The sequence below is a fragment of the Musca autumnalis genome, unplaced genomic scaffold (genome assembly GCF_047663935.1).
Source record: "Musca autumnalis isolate F117 unplaced genomic scaffold, ASM4766393v1 scaffold_1, whole genome shotgun sequence".
Lineage (NCBI taxonomy): Eukaryota > Metazoa > Arthropoda > Insecta > Diptera > Muscidae > Musca > Musca autumnalis.
In genome coordinates, this window is record NW_027411644.1 from 281659290 (window position 1) to 281674221 (window position 14932).

Here is a 14932-nt window from a genome sequence, read left to right on the forward strand (position 1 = left end):
AATTTGGACAAGGACCCAAAATCTGTAAAAAAACCCCTAACCCTACAATTTTCGGTACTGCCTTGGTACATATATACATTGCATATCGTAATATTTCTCTGAATCTTAGATAGAGCAAAGATGGTACATATCGGTCCACTCCTTCCGGTACCTCCCCCCTTAAAGTTCAAAAATATTCAATAACATGTAACGCGCGATATCTCATAAACGGAGTAGCAACTGATTTGGTCCAAACTTTGGATCTCGTAATATTTTGTCCAAACTTAGATTAAACTCGAAACTAGGCCATATCGATCCACTTCTTAGGGTACCTACCTCACAAAAGTTTAACATTTTTGTTTAAGTGCAGTTTAAGGTCTGTTCGAGGATCCTTTGAAAATTTTTACCGAAGGTAGTCCTTGTGATCCTGTTTACAGCGATATCATGTTTTTCGTGGGCAAGTCCATGCTTCCTGGTATAATGGCTCTAAATTAAACGGTGGTCGACTGAAATGACTGATGGGTGCAAAATCTTTCGAAAGTAATAAGTCCCACAATAAGACCCACTTACAAAATCGAGTATATCCTTCCATTCCTTCGGGTACCTCCTCCGAAACCTTGTAAACTTTAATCAAAATCCTGCAAGTTCATACGTCGTATAAGAGGGCACAGAATTCTGAAAACCATCTAAATACATAATTTTCTGTGAAAAACAGATTTTCAAATCACACAGACTAAGGGTATATCTCCGTAAGCAAAGCCGACGCATACTTTTTTACTTGTTTTACATTGATTTTTAGTGCAACATTAAGTGGTACTATTAACTGATATGTATTTATATGGTTTTAGCATCGAAATGATACTTAAGCATGCCCGATCATGCTCAAAATTTGTGATGAGTCTTGCGTAGTGATAAATACATAGTCCCTAAAGTTTTAAGATGATATACCAATATTTAATATTTTTGTCGCACTGTCCTAAAGGAATGCATCCACTGTGCAACGAAGACTTAATGCCAAATTTCAGTCATTTCGGTGAGATATTGAGGCCACAATCTTCAAAATACCGAAAATCGGGAGGTACCGTTCTATGGGGGCTATATGTAGACGTGGACCTATACGTAAATTTCTGGGCCTAATTCGTTTTATTTTGTAATAAAACGAGTTTCTTTCTAATCAGATTTTCTCTACGACCATCCATAGGATTCCGCTGTCTAGTCATATATAACAACAGTCACCTCTGTCGGCGGAGATAAACCTTCAGACTTCGACCTAAAGAAAAGAAGTAAACACAATAATTCTGACGTCTATAGGGGTTTCTCAATTTCTTAATAAATTTGGACCCCGAAAATATTCTAATGTCGTAACTAGAACCGCATACTCAACATACTGCTAAAATTTAAAAACGATCCCAATTCTTAAACTGCACTCTTTTCAAACTTTTTCTGGGAGGAATCCGAAAGATTGGTCCGATATAGTCAGTATTTGGACATAATCCGAGTTTGTAAGTAATAATACGATGAGCAATGTTGGGACCAAATCCGTTTCTTTCTTCGATAGTTATCTTATGTACGTACTACAAAAGGACTTGTTGAAAAAAACTTCAAAAGAATCCAAAACGTGATGTGAAACTGTACTTTTTTCAAATTTTGTATGGGGGTTCACGAGTGAATATACCGATTTAGACCATAAGAAACTAGATCTATGCCTGGACGTAATACTACCGTACGCAAAGTTATCTTCGGACATGTCTAAATCAACTAAAAATTATCTGAAACTGGTTTCGTCCAAACATACTTGGGTTGTAAAACCAAGTGAATGTTATAAGACGGCAAGAAATGAGGCTTTAAAGAGGACCAGAAGGAGTCCTTATAGACGACCCAAAAGGAGTCTTTATGGCTGACATAAAGGGAGTCTTTAGACGACCTGAAGGGATTCTTTATAGACGACCCAAGAGGGGTCTTTATGGACAACCTGAAGGGAGTCTTTATGGCCGACTTAAAGGGAGTTTTTATAGACCAGGAGCTCCCTGTGTAGTGCAGCTTAAGGAAACACGCACTCCCGGGGAAGATACAGTCGTTCTAAGAGTGGCCTTCAACAACACGCTCTCAGGGAAGATACACCAGAAACTGGGTGTGGCTTAAAGAAACACACACTATCGGGAAGATACACCAGCTGTTCCACGAGTGGCCTTTGAAAACTTTCGCCCGGGGACTTCTACACGCGGAAACGAGTGAGTGGCGTACGAAAACACACTCCCGGAAACTCGAATTCGGGAATTCGAATTATTCCATTTGTAATTCGAATAATTTCATTTATAATTCGAATTATTCTATTTGTAATTCGAATTACAACATTTGTAATTCCAGTAGTGCCAGTAGTGGAATTCTGTAACACATTTTTTGAGTTACCGACAAATAGCGGTAAAATTAAAATTATTATAATTTCGGTAATTAACGAAAATTTTCGGTAAGGTAAAACCCAAAATAAAGCTGTCGCTAAGTCCTAACGATAACAACAATGTTGTCAACTTTTATTTACAAAGTTCATTCATAATTTTGCCTTTTAATTTACTGTAACAATGAGTTACAGAACGCCACTACAGCAGGGACTCTTTATATATGTACGACCAGAAGAAAGTGCTTACAGACGACCAGAAGGCCTCAAGCTTTTGGACTCCAAAAAGTACAAGTGATGAAAAAAAAACTCCGGGGCCCTTGATATTCTATTACGCAGCGGTATCCGAATAAGGTTAATTTTTATCATGACGCACAGTGTTATAATTTTTGAAATCCGAAACTAATGAAAACTGTGGATGAGGTCTGAGAAACCGATACCAAAAATATCGAAATAACGTTATAAATCTCAATGAGAGTCTCTGCTTTGCTTGTCTACTTTGTTATAACATGGTGCCGCACCACAGATCAATTTTTCTTTGCCACAACTTCTTCAAAGTTATTCAGTCTATTGGTTCCAAAATATTATTTTATTCCATATTATTAAAAAACACAACACCCAATACAAACTACCCCCATAAAGTTAAGCATGCGTATCAATTAATTGAACGCTGATTGACTAGACGCTAGTTACGCTGATTAAACGCCAAATAATAACATTAAGTGTGGTCACATTAGTTATGGAGCAGTGACTGCGACGATAACGTTTTAACTGCTGTCAACGTTAGCGCCAGGCAGCCACTCAACCCGCCAACCAACAACAGCAATATTTGCTGTTCTTAACATTCACCAACGGCAGACAGACATTACGAACGAATGCGATCAAGTTGTATGACCAAAAATCAACATTGTAACACCCATTATTGACGATTGACTAACAAATTAAATACGAACTTCCGGTGTCTTAAGGTGCGGCGGCGGCGGTATATCAACATTTGCTTCCATTTTTTCTTCTTTACTTTTTTTGTCGTTACAAATGTTAAAAGTAAAACCAAACTAAAATATTGCGGAGATAAGAAACTAGCAAGACTAATAGGCTAATAGATAACAAATACATTTGGTCGTCGGTTGGTCTTCTTACTTGGCTAATTTTGGAGGTATTAAACAACGCACACTTCGAGTGTTGCTTGGCTTTTGGAATTTGTTTCATGTTTTTATTTATCAAATGTGACTCATCGCCATCATTGATGTTGTTGATCAGTTTTTTTTTAAAGCATTTTATTTTGCAAAGAAGATTCAATCATTAAATCAGAGATATACATATTTAATTAGCTGCATTTAACACCCAATCGACATGAACATGGATGGCAGCGAAGCATGGAGGATGCCGCCAGTAGCATTTTTGTTTGTTAAATTATTAATTTTTTGTTGTTCTCTTTTTTCACAAAAGCAACAAAAAAATAGAGATAAAACATTAACCCCTCAAGCGTCAGAATGACCACAGAAATCCTCACTGATGCTTTGCATGAGATAAAGATAAAGGCTAACTAACATGCCAGACTGAGGCTTCCATGGTCATTAGTACTGACCACAATCGATAAGAAATGACATAATTTGATGAATGTTACAATGAAGACGCGTGCCAATGGCAGCAATCTTGAGACAAAACAACTGTGATCTTAAGGAAAATAGTAAAACCTACTTTGAAAATGGTGATTTTGCAACGGAAATTTATAGAAAATTATGCACAGCGTTTGAGTGAATAATTCTATCATCATCTTCTTCTTGTAATAAGTTTTTGAGTACATCCTTGCGCTACTAGTTCAAACTATTCAGAACTGGCATTGAAGAAGTTATATAAATTGTGTCTGGACGTTTTATATGAAGACTTCAACCCAAAATGCAATGTGCTTAGTAGAGCTTGGACCATTACTTTCTATACGCCTACAAATTCTGTTTAAAAAATTTTGAGAAATTTAAAACGTACTTTTTAAAATTGGTGATAATTCAATGAGGGGTGACGTATGTGGAGGGGTGACGTAGGGGATGAATGATACCAAGGAACGGTACTGACTAGAGTTGTGCCAACGGAACTATATGGAACTATCTAGTTCACTTCGCAGTTCCAATGGCCCACATTTTTTCTTTGAACAAACTGCGTATATTTACTATCACACGTTATATTTCATGATGTTACTCATACGTTTTGGAACTAGTACAAGGAACTAGGAACTAGATTACCCAACTCTAGTCCTGACCGGCTTTAACATGGCTGAAAACGCCAATTGTGGGTGTTCTCACAGAATGAAGGGCGGTTGGTTTCTTGCCGTGAGCCTCGAAAATATTTCAGTAGTGGAAATATTTTCCTCAAGATTCATCCACCAAGGAATATAGCAATGGAAAAAAGGAAAGAAAATGCAATGTATTAGGATTTTGTAGTAAGAACAATAATGGTTCTTTATTGAATTCGTTGAACAGGAACGACCGCTTACCAAGGACAACAGTATTGGTTGATGCTTAGTTAACAAGTGTTTATTTACAAGAAAAATTATAAGGAAAAGATAGGACTACTCTACAATCAGCAGCAACGCGTAGCGCACGAGAGAGGTATCGGGAGAAAAGGAGAGATGAGAAACGTCTTTTCCGCAGAAAAAGAGAGAAATGGAAAGGCGGGTGTGTGAAAAATCGAGATGTACAGGAGTCCGAAAGTTCTACCAAAGAGTAAAACATCAAGCTGATGACTTTGGTACATGCGCATCCTTATGTAGAGACCAGCAAGGTAATTTGGTAACTGATACAGATAGTGTCCTCAGGTTATGGAAAGAACATTTTTCCAAACTGTTGGTATCCAATAGCAGCGAAGACGATGAAGATACCACAGATCCAATCCCAGAAGATGGTATTGAATGTATACCGCCCAGGCAGGATGAGGTAAAGACAGCAATAAACCGGCTGAATAATAATAAGGCAGCAGGCACCGATGGCTTGCCAGCCGAGCTGTTCAAAACCGGAGGCGACACGCTGGTAAGGTGTATGTATCAGCTAGTAAGCACCATCTGGCAGGAAGAACGCTTACCCGACGATTGGAACCTGAGCATCATATGTCCTGTCCACAAGAAGGGAGATAAGACTGTGTGCTCCAATTACAGGGGCACAGGTCTGCTCCCTATTGCATATAAGATAGTATCTGGCTATTGTTTGAGAGACTAAAGCCTATGGTCAATGAAATTATTGGACCATACCAATGTGGCTTTAGACCTGGCAAGTCCACCATTGACCAGATATTTACTCTGCGGCAAATCCTGGAGGAGACCCAATAGATGCAGATCGCCTTTTTGTCGATTATAAAGCACCCTTCGACAGCCCTATACGTTCAAAGATATTCCAAGCCGTGTCTGACTTTGGTATTCCTGCAAAGCTCATTCGGCTTTGTAGAATGACATTAACTGATACTGGGTCCTCGGTTAAAATATGAAAGAACCTCTCCGAAGAGTTTATTACCAAAAGAGGTTTCAGACAAGGAGACGGCCTGTCATGTGATCTTTTCAACATCCGTCATACGAGACGCGAAGGTCAAAAGAAGTGGAACAATATACACGAACAGCCATCCCTGTAGGGACTGTGGCCGATTTAAAGCTCACATGAAGCTAGTTTTTTTTTTAACATAAGTGGCATTTTATCGATTATTTTCCCTTATGCCAACTGACTAATTTTACAAGGCGATGAGCGCCTGAGTAGTCAGTATTGTCCAACGCCAGATAACTTTTCGACTGATAATAAACTAACTCTTTTTGCCTATTTGTAGTCAGTTTAAAACATAATGTAAAAAAAAAACATTTTTGTTTCTGTGTGTTTTTTTATTTTTGACTTTTCATATTCTCTCTCTCCCTCTTTTTGTCACTCTCTCTCTTTTTTGTTAGAGAGAAGAAGAGGCAAATTTGTATATTTCCTTTGTGTTCCTTTTTAATTCCAGAATAATATGAGTAATATGTACGAATATGTTCAGTCCATCAACACTGTATTCTATAACTGGATGCTGCATTTATACGAAGAATATTAAGAAAAAGCAAGTGCGAATTATTTATACATTTGTGCCTTATTTTTTCGACAAACACAAATACTTTGCAGAAGGTACATGTTTCTGTTTTCAGAGTGGTTAATCTCTAGATAACTTTTCGACTAACTTTATATTGGTCGAAAAGTTATTATAATGGCGCTTGCGTCGAATCATTACTGCTGAAGGAAAAAAAAAGATTCTCTGATGCCGTTTATTTCCCATGCCATTATTGTTAACATGATTTTTAGCGCCATCTCTTGGTTAACCCATGTATATCCTGCCAATTGGCTTATTCGATTATTGACATTTTTCATTTAAGTTGGCTGTCATATTATTTCTCTCTTTGCTTTGAGACTGGAATGGAAATTATAATTGAACTCGTTACCGAGCCTTCAATATGCCTGAAATAGGTTTCCTCTGCCATTTTGTCAGCTTTACCACCAGCTATTAGCACATAACAGCTCCTAAAGTTAAAGGAAAAGTTAAAAGTTTCTTTTGATTATCTTTAATTCAAAGAGACTTTTGTTTTTGTTAAAGTTTTGTATTTTCTTTATTTTTCTCCATCGGCCCCAATTGCGTAAGTGTGAAAATCTAAAAAAAATTAATTTCCATCAGTTCCTAAGTTGTTTTTTCCCTATTTAGGAAGATTTTCCTGGTACTTTCTGCTACTGATGCACTCTGCTTTCTCAATTTGTTGTTGCATTGATAGAAATTGAAATATCTTTGGAACTCTTACACCGCAAATGGTAATAACCAGCGATCACTTCTTTAATTAGCTCTCACTAATTATTTTCATATTTCAAATAGGTTTGTGTGGTTGTAACACCAGCTTTTGTTGGCACATTTCAAATTCTGCCTCTCTCAGATTAGACATAGGTTCGATTCAACAAGACTAGACAGTTCTTGCTGACCGTCGCCGCCATAACATCGCCTGCAACGATAGCAAACTTTTGTGTAAAAGAAAAGGTAGCCTTTATTGTCTGCGGAATAAGTTACTCTTCGGAATCTGTCATTACGCGGAAAGTGTCTGAGGTGTTATTAGACTAACCTCCAAATTCTGCTGGAAGCGTGAGGAAAAACAACTCCATGGAAGCCCGAATTATCCTCAAGTGAAAACGTATTAAGTGTTAACACGACAAATACAGGGCTCCCAGTGTAACCAAGAAGATAATAAAAAACTATTACATTATAAAGTGATTGCAAAAGGGCACAGTGAATATTTCTCAGTATAGCAAGACTCTGAGGAAAATATCCCAAACTAAACTATTTGGTATTGGAAATCGGTTTCGTGCGAATCAATATAGTTCATAAAATTAGCGTTAATATATTTTATTTAAAATTAATGGTCGAAAATTTGCTTAAGAAAAAAAAAAATAATCGTAAAGTGCAAAAGAATTCATGTGAAACCATTGAAAAGTGTGGAAAAGAACATTGAAAACAATCCCGTTTGTTTTAATAAGATCATTGCCCAAGTGAAACAACAACTATTCTTATGTTTCAAAAAATTTATTCTTAATGATCATTAATTGCAATTGAAAAAATTAGTTTGTGTACATTGGGTAATGATCTTACGGAAATGTTGCTACAGTAAACCTGTCAAGGGTGCCAACGACACACTCAATTCACCACGAATGTTTCAAACATTCGCCGAAACATTGACTCATTTTCTCTAGCAACATTTCACAAAACATTCCGGATCTCTTTACGAAACTCTCTTAATCAAAACCAGCAACATCATTCTCAACAGTGAACAACGCACGCAACATTGCCCACAAAAGGGTATAATAGCAGCAGCGACGCCGACGCACGCATGAAAGCGCTTTCAGCGAGGGACGGTGAGCGGTGAGTGTTCAATTTTTATTATTTTTTTCTTTGCATCAATATCCTACGGTGATTGGGTGATATTAGAGTGACCATCTTTGTTAAATCGGAAATGTTAAATATTTTTCTATAAATTTTGTTAAAAATGCAATATATTGTTTAAATGTTTTCCAACGATAGTTAATCAGCACATTTGCAGGAGTGATGATTTCTTTCCGGTAAATTTTAATCTTTGTATTTCGGTTAGTTGGTCACCCTAATATGATCCACACATTTTGTCATATTGTTGTTGTGAATATCAGTGGTTTGAGTAAGTGAGAAAACTAAACAAAAGGAAAACATTAATAGTTCGATGAACTTTGTGGATCAGATGGATTCTTGCACTTTCTTTTTTTCATGATCATATGTTCTTGGTTTAATTTTTTTTCTTGCATAACTTCAGTATCTATTTAGTATTAATTTATATATTTAACCACTTTCTTGCTCTTTATGAAAATTTCTTTAGTAATAATAGTTATCCAAATTTCTTTATTTTTTTTGGATTTTTTTTCCCTTTTAATGAATTTTGTAATAAGGATTATGAAAGTAGCCATACAAATAGTAAATATTGAGGATATTACCATGGTTATTGAATTGTCATCTTAAATAAATCGCAATGGATTTTGAGTAAATTCGAACCTTCATCTGTTTGATTCCATGTGAGCTAAAGGTAAAGTTTGCGATTATTTTGTTAGGGGTTGAAACGAAACTCATATGGCTGTAAAGCCTGGATGGTTTCAACCATGGTTGGGCGGGTAACATCAGCAACATTACACCTTGTTGCTTAAATCTTTTGTTATGGTAGCATTTCTTGGGGCCTCTCCCATCAGTCTCTTTGATGCTTTTAATTAATTTCTCTTTTCTAGCTATTTCTTTCATTTTCACCACCATTTTCCGTTTCCTGCTTCTTCTATTCTGTGTAGACCTGTTGCCTTCTATCCGTTTCCTTCTATTTTTCCCCTCTCAGCACGCATACTAAAAGAGAATTTATGAGTAGCACCGTGGTATTCATGACATTGTAGCACGTTGGACCCTACCCACCGACGAGTGATAAGGCCGGAAATTTTGCGTGCTGGTGCTGTGTATCAATGTCTAAATTAGACCAACCACAATGAATTGCGTTGTATGCTACAGAATAAATTTAATGGCGCCCAACGTGGGGCCTGAACTGTAATTATAGAAATTTTGATACCATCTAGCCTTGTGCTACTACATGTTCGGCTCAATAATTTTTTTTCTTTCATGTTGTTTTTTTTTTCAACTTTTCATTTTTTTCTGGAAGCAATGTATACTTATTAGGATATTGGTTATGGTTGTTAATCTAATCCTACACCAACCAATAGGTGAGATTGTTTTTCTCAGTTTTTGTTAGTATTGCTTTGGTATATCCCTTATTCGAATTGGAATTCAGTTTCTGGATAGTTGATACGCTAGATCTGACCACGAATGAAGGGATACGTCATGACAATACCCTTCCTATTTGCTTGGATTTATAGAGTGTGAACTTCTATACCAAGAGATAATCTAAATATCTATCTTTGGAACTTTCTCTTTTTATCCATTATGTTACCATAACAAGAGCAAGCTTTATCGAATTCGCAGGGGATCAAACAGATGAAATCTTAATAATAGAGCTTTGGCAATCCGATATCTATTTTGTAAAACAATATTATTCTTCGTTTGTTTTTGTAAATAAATTTTGTTAGCTCTTTTTGGTCTATACGCGCTGTATATGACAGTTTTTCGCGTCTTCACAAGATATTATACGGATTCTCATTTTTAGAGTTTTACATTTTAGTTTAGTTTGATTAAGTTTTGGTTCATTAGCAGGGTTTTATACTGTCTTGCCTACAGAAGAACAAGTGTTCTTTTTGATTTCTGGTTACTTTCGAGTTTGATTTTTATAATTTCCTGTTACCTGTATAATTGACTTTGGTTTTCAGTTTTCGGAATTGTATTTGCGGGTAGAATATTTTATTCCTTTATTCAATTGTTGAAGATTTGCATCGATATTGTAATATCGTTATCAATATATTTCCTTTGCGTCGTAATTGGTTTAGTAGAGTTATTTGATATCTCTGTAGTTTTATTTACACTGCTGTAGGCGGATCCAATTAGATATTGGTTTTAGTTTTTCAGTTTCATTTTCTTGTGGCTTTTGCGGAATTTATGGCTGTTTGTTGTTTTAATACAGCTTATATTTTATCCCGAATCTAGTTGTATTCCCTTCATATGCGACGGTCAATTGAATCTGGTAGACTGCAAATAAAAGTTTACGATTTCAATTATCCTTCATATCGCTTATCGGGACTTCATTGAATTGCGGTTCCGAGTCTTATTTTCATATATAAGCATAGGATTTTTTTTCGTTGGTTTCTTTGTGTTTTCATATCTCGATAGATAGGAGACTGTCGAGCTATCAATATGTCTCAAGATACAGGTCATGGAAATGCCTTGACTGGAGAGTCGGTGGATAACCAGTTGACTTGTGGTGCTTGTGGTGTCCCGATTTCTTCGAAGTCCCAGGCCCAAAGGACTAATTGTGGGCATAATTTTCACAAGTCATGCCTGTCACAGTTAATGAAAATGCGCCCCTATTGTCCGGTTTGTAACGGTCGCGTTTTTAGTGAACCCCCAGCTTCGAGTGCATCTGGTATAACGACTAGATCACAGTCGAAGTTACCGACCACTCAACCATCTTCATCCACTAATTCGGGAGGTCAGTCTTCTTCTGGTACTCAGCCTACCACTGATACTCATAGTGCACCGGATCGCTCAGAGGACTTGCAAGGGATGATAGCATCGATTGTTTCTGCACAACAGGCTCAATTGTTGTCAGACCTAAGCAACCAAATAGAGAGGTTGGTTCAAAGCAACATTGAAGCCAGGTTTTCTCAAATGAATTTGAATGGCGGGTCCCAATCTCCTGTCCCTAGACCTCCTCAGTCTCCAAATGTTCCACCTAGGGATATGCCAACGTTACCGGAAATAGAGGAAAGGGCATTTCGGGATTTATTGAGCAGAATCCACGGGGATTCGTCTGGTGGACAGGGTACTAATAATACCGACCGTCCAAGACCCTCAGCTTCTGGCTCACATAGTACTTCCTCTTCCGACCTCAACGCAAGGCCAGATAAAGTTCTACATATCATGAGCAACTGGAAGTTAAAGTTTACTGGTAGTTCAAGTGGTTTGTCGGTGGAAAATTTTATTTATAGGGTTAAAGCCTTAACCAATCAGACTCTTCAAGGCGACTTCGAGTTGTTGTGTCGGAATGCAAGCTCTCTTTTTGAGAGCAAAGCAGCTGATTGGTTCTGGCGGTATCACCGTTCGGTTCCGACAGTTTCGTGGTATGAACTTTGCAAGGCATTGAGACAACAATACGCGGATTCCAGAACAGATATTGACCTAAGGAAATTAGTCAGGGACAGGAAGCAGAACCGGGGTGAAAGTTTCGACAGTTTTTATGAGTCGGTCGTTGAATTGACGGATCGGTTGAAGGAGCCATTATCCGAGAATATGCTGGTCGAAACTTTACGTCGGAATCTGTTACCTGAAATTCAGCACGAGATCCTCAATCTGAAAATCAGTTCGTTGCAAGAGCTAAGGGAGGTTTGCAGGAAGAGAGAAATTTTCATGCAGGATATCAAACGGAAGCATGGCATGCCATTTGTCAAACCAGTTTTTACTTCCAAAAGGGTCTCGGAGTTAGATGATGCAGATGAAGGTGATTTAACCGATGTGTTGGATTCCACAGATGGTGAAGTTTCGGCGGTCAGTTTGACTTGCTGGAATTGCAACAAAGCAGGACACAGGTACCAGGATTGTCTGTCCGACAGGACTGTGTTCTGTTATGGTTGCGGAGCTCCAAGAATTTACAAGCCCAACTGTGCGACTTGTAATCCAAAAAACGGTCGTTTGGGTGCACAAAGGAGTGCACCAACTCAGGGGAAAGCCTTGGACCCAGATCGGAAGTGAAGATATTGAGAAGAGAGGAAGAGAGAAGTGACGTAAATCTGGGTGAAAATTGTGATTCTGAACATGTTTTGAAGGCAGAAGGTGAGGATTCTGGAATTAGTCAAAGGAAATTTACAATTATTAAACCATTTCACATACGCTTAAAGGAATACAATGAAGCCAAGAACAGAATTTTTAATCGGGAACAGAGAGGTACTAGGTCAGCCAATCGAATGCGCTTATTTTGGGAAAAGGTTCGGAATTTTAGGAAGAAATTTGTTTGCTCAGTTTTAGACCGACATTCTGATGTGAGACCATATGCTGAGGTGATCCTTTTTGGTAAGAGATTGTTGGGTTTGCTTGATACGGGGGCTTCGTTGAGTTGCATAGGGTCAGACGTGGCGAAACAGTATCTGGAATCGGGACAGCCATTTAAGAAACTGAAGTCTTCCATTAGAACTGCGGATGGTACGACTCAGAAGATCGAGGGTTTTATTGAAACTAGCATAACTTTCAAAGGATTAGAAAAGAAAATTACGATATTTATAATACCTAGCCTCGATAGAGACTTGTTTCTGGGTATCGATTTCTGGAATTTGTACAATTTGCTTCCTGCAGGCTTTGTATCTTCTGACTATGTTTCTGACAACATATCCTTTATCGCCGAACTTGCTCCTAAAATCCAACTATCCGACCTTCAAAAGCATTTGTTAGACCAAGTTATCGATTTGTTTCCGTCATTCTCAAAACAGGGTTTAGGGAAAACCAACGTCATTCAGCATTCTATTGACACTGGGTCTGCAAGACCTATAAAACAACGTCATTTTCCGGTATCTCCCGCAGTGGAGAAACTGATCTATGCTGAATTGGATAGAATGTTGGAGTTAGGAGTGATAGAGGAGTCGAACAGTGCTTGGTCCTCGCCAGTAGTATTGCACAGAAAGCCCAACAAAAACAGACTTTGTCTAGATAGCCGAAAATTAAATGCTGTGACGGTGGGTGACGCATATCCTTTACCACATATTGATGGGATACTGAGTCGTCTACCAAAAGCGCAGTACATTACAGCCTTGGATCTTAAGGATGCCTTTTGGCAAATCCCGTTAGATCAGGAATCACGAGAAAAAACGGCATTCACCGTTCCTGGGAGGCCGTTGTATCACTACACCGTTATGCCATTTGGATTATGTAATGCTCCGCAGACCATGTCCAGGCTGATGGATAAAGTGATACCACCAACTCTCAGGACGGAGGTGTTTGTTTACCTCGATGATTTATTGATTATATCGGATTCGTTTGAAAGGCACCTTGATGTTCTAAGGTTGGTAGCTCGTAAGATTAAGGAGTCAGGCTTAACTATTAATGTAGAAAAAAGTAATTTCTGTGTTTCTGAAGTTAGATATCTAGGTCATTTAGTTGGAAATGGGGTTATTAGAACAGATCCGGACAAGGTGTCCGCGATAACCGAATTCCCAGTTCCCCAATCAGTCAAGCAGGTCCGTAGGTTCTTAGGTATGACTGGTTGGTATCGAAAATTCATCAGGGATTATGCTTCGATAGCCACACCATTAACCGACTTAACGAAGGTAAAGCGCAAATTCGTTTGGACTGAAGAAGCTCAAAAAGCGTTTGAGGCCTTAAAGTCCCACTTGAGCACCGCTCCGGTTCTGCATAGTCCAGACTTCTCACAGCCTTTTTATATACACTGTGATGCGAGCAGAACGGGGATAGGAGGAGTATTGGTGCAGAAGGATGCGGAGGGCGAAGAGTTTCCAATCGCATTCATGTCAAAGAAACTCAATCAAGCCCAACGCAACTACTCAGTCACCGAACAAGAATGCTTAGCAGCAATGTTAAGCATTAAGAAATTCAGAGCATACGTGGAAGGACATGAGTTTACTGTCATCACTGACCATGCGTCATTGAAGTGGCTCATGTCCCAAAACGATCTCAGTACTCGGTTGGCTCGGTGGGCACTAAAGCTTCAAGGCTATAAATTTAAAATCGAACATCGGCGTGGTTCTCAAAACATAGTCCCTGATGCGCTTTCCAGAGTAAATTGCGATGATCTTTCTTGTTTGAGTTTAGGTTATCATTCTCTTTCAGAAATACAAAATCATTCGTTTTCGGGAAATAGCAGTGGATTTTTTATTGATCTGGATTCTGATAGCTTTAAGTCTACAGAGTATAAAGAATTGTTGGATAAAATAGGGAAAAGTGTAGTTAAAATGCCTGACTTAAGAATAGTGGACGGTTATCTTTATAGAAGGATGGAGCATGCTACTGGTGAGCAAGTACACGACGACCTCTCATGGAAGTTGTGGATTCCTCGGGATATGGTTCAGGACGTATTAAAACGGGCACACGATGATCCATTGGCGGCACATGGGGGAATTAATAAAACCTTGTTCAAAATTCGCAAGCATTACTTTTGGCCAAATATGGTCGTGGATGTAAAAAATTACATAAATAATTGCGATGTTTGCAAAGCGTGCAAACATCCAAGCCAGCCTTTGCGTCCACCAATGGGTAAGACTTCAGATTCTCATAGATTCTTCCAGAAAATTTATATTGATTTTCTTGGTCCTTACCCTAGGTCAAAATCTGGTAACGTTGGGATATTTGTGGTGCTGGATCATTTTAGTAAATTTCCTTTTCTGAAAGCAGTGAAGAAGTTTTCATCTG

General features: G+C 38.3%; 1 protein-coding gene across 29 annotated transcripts in view; it reads left to right on the forward strand.

Moving 5' to 3' along the window:
* The window catches only part of Nuak (Nuak family kinase 1), a 180587-nt gene that overhangs the window by 18636 nt on the left and 147019 nt on the right, over positions 1 to 14932 (forward strand). The window contains exon 2 of one of the 29 annotated variants that reach the window (XM_073961412.1): positions 8160 to 8272. The exons of the other annotated variants lie outside the window; for them this stretch is intronic. The gene's annotated coding sequence lies outside the window, so the exon portion shown is untranslated. The remainder of the gene's footprint in view (positions 1 to 8159; positions 8273 to 14932) is intronic. 29 annotated transcript variants of the gene reach the window in all.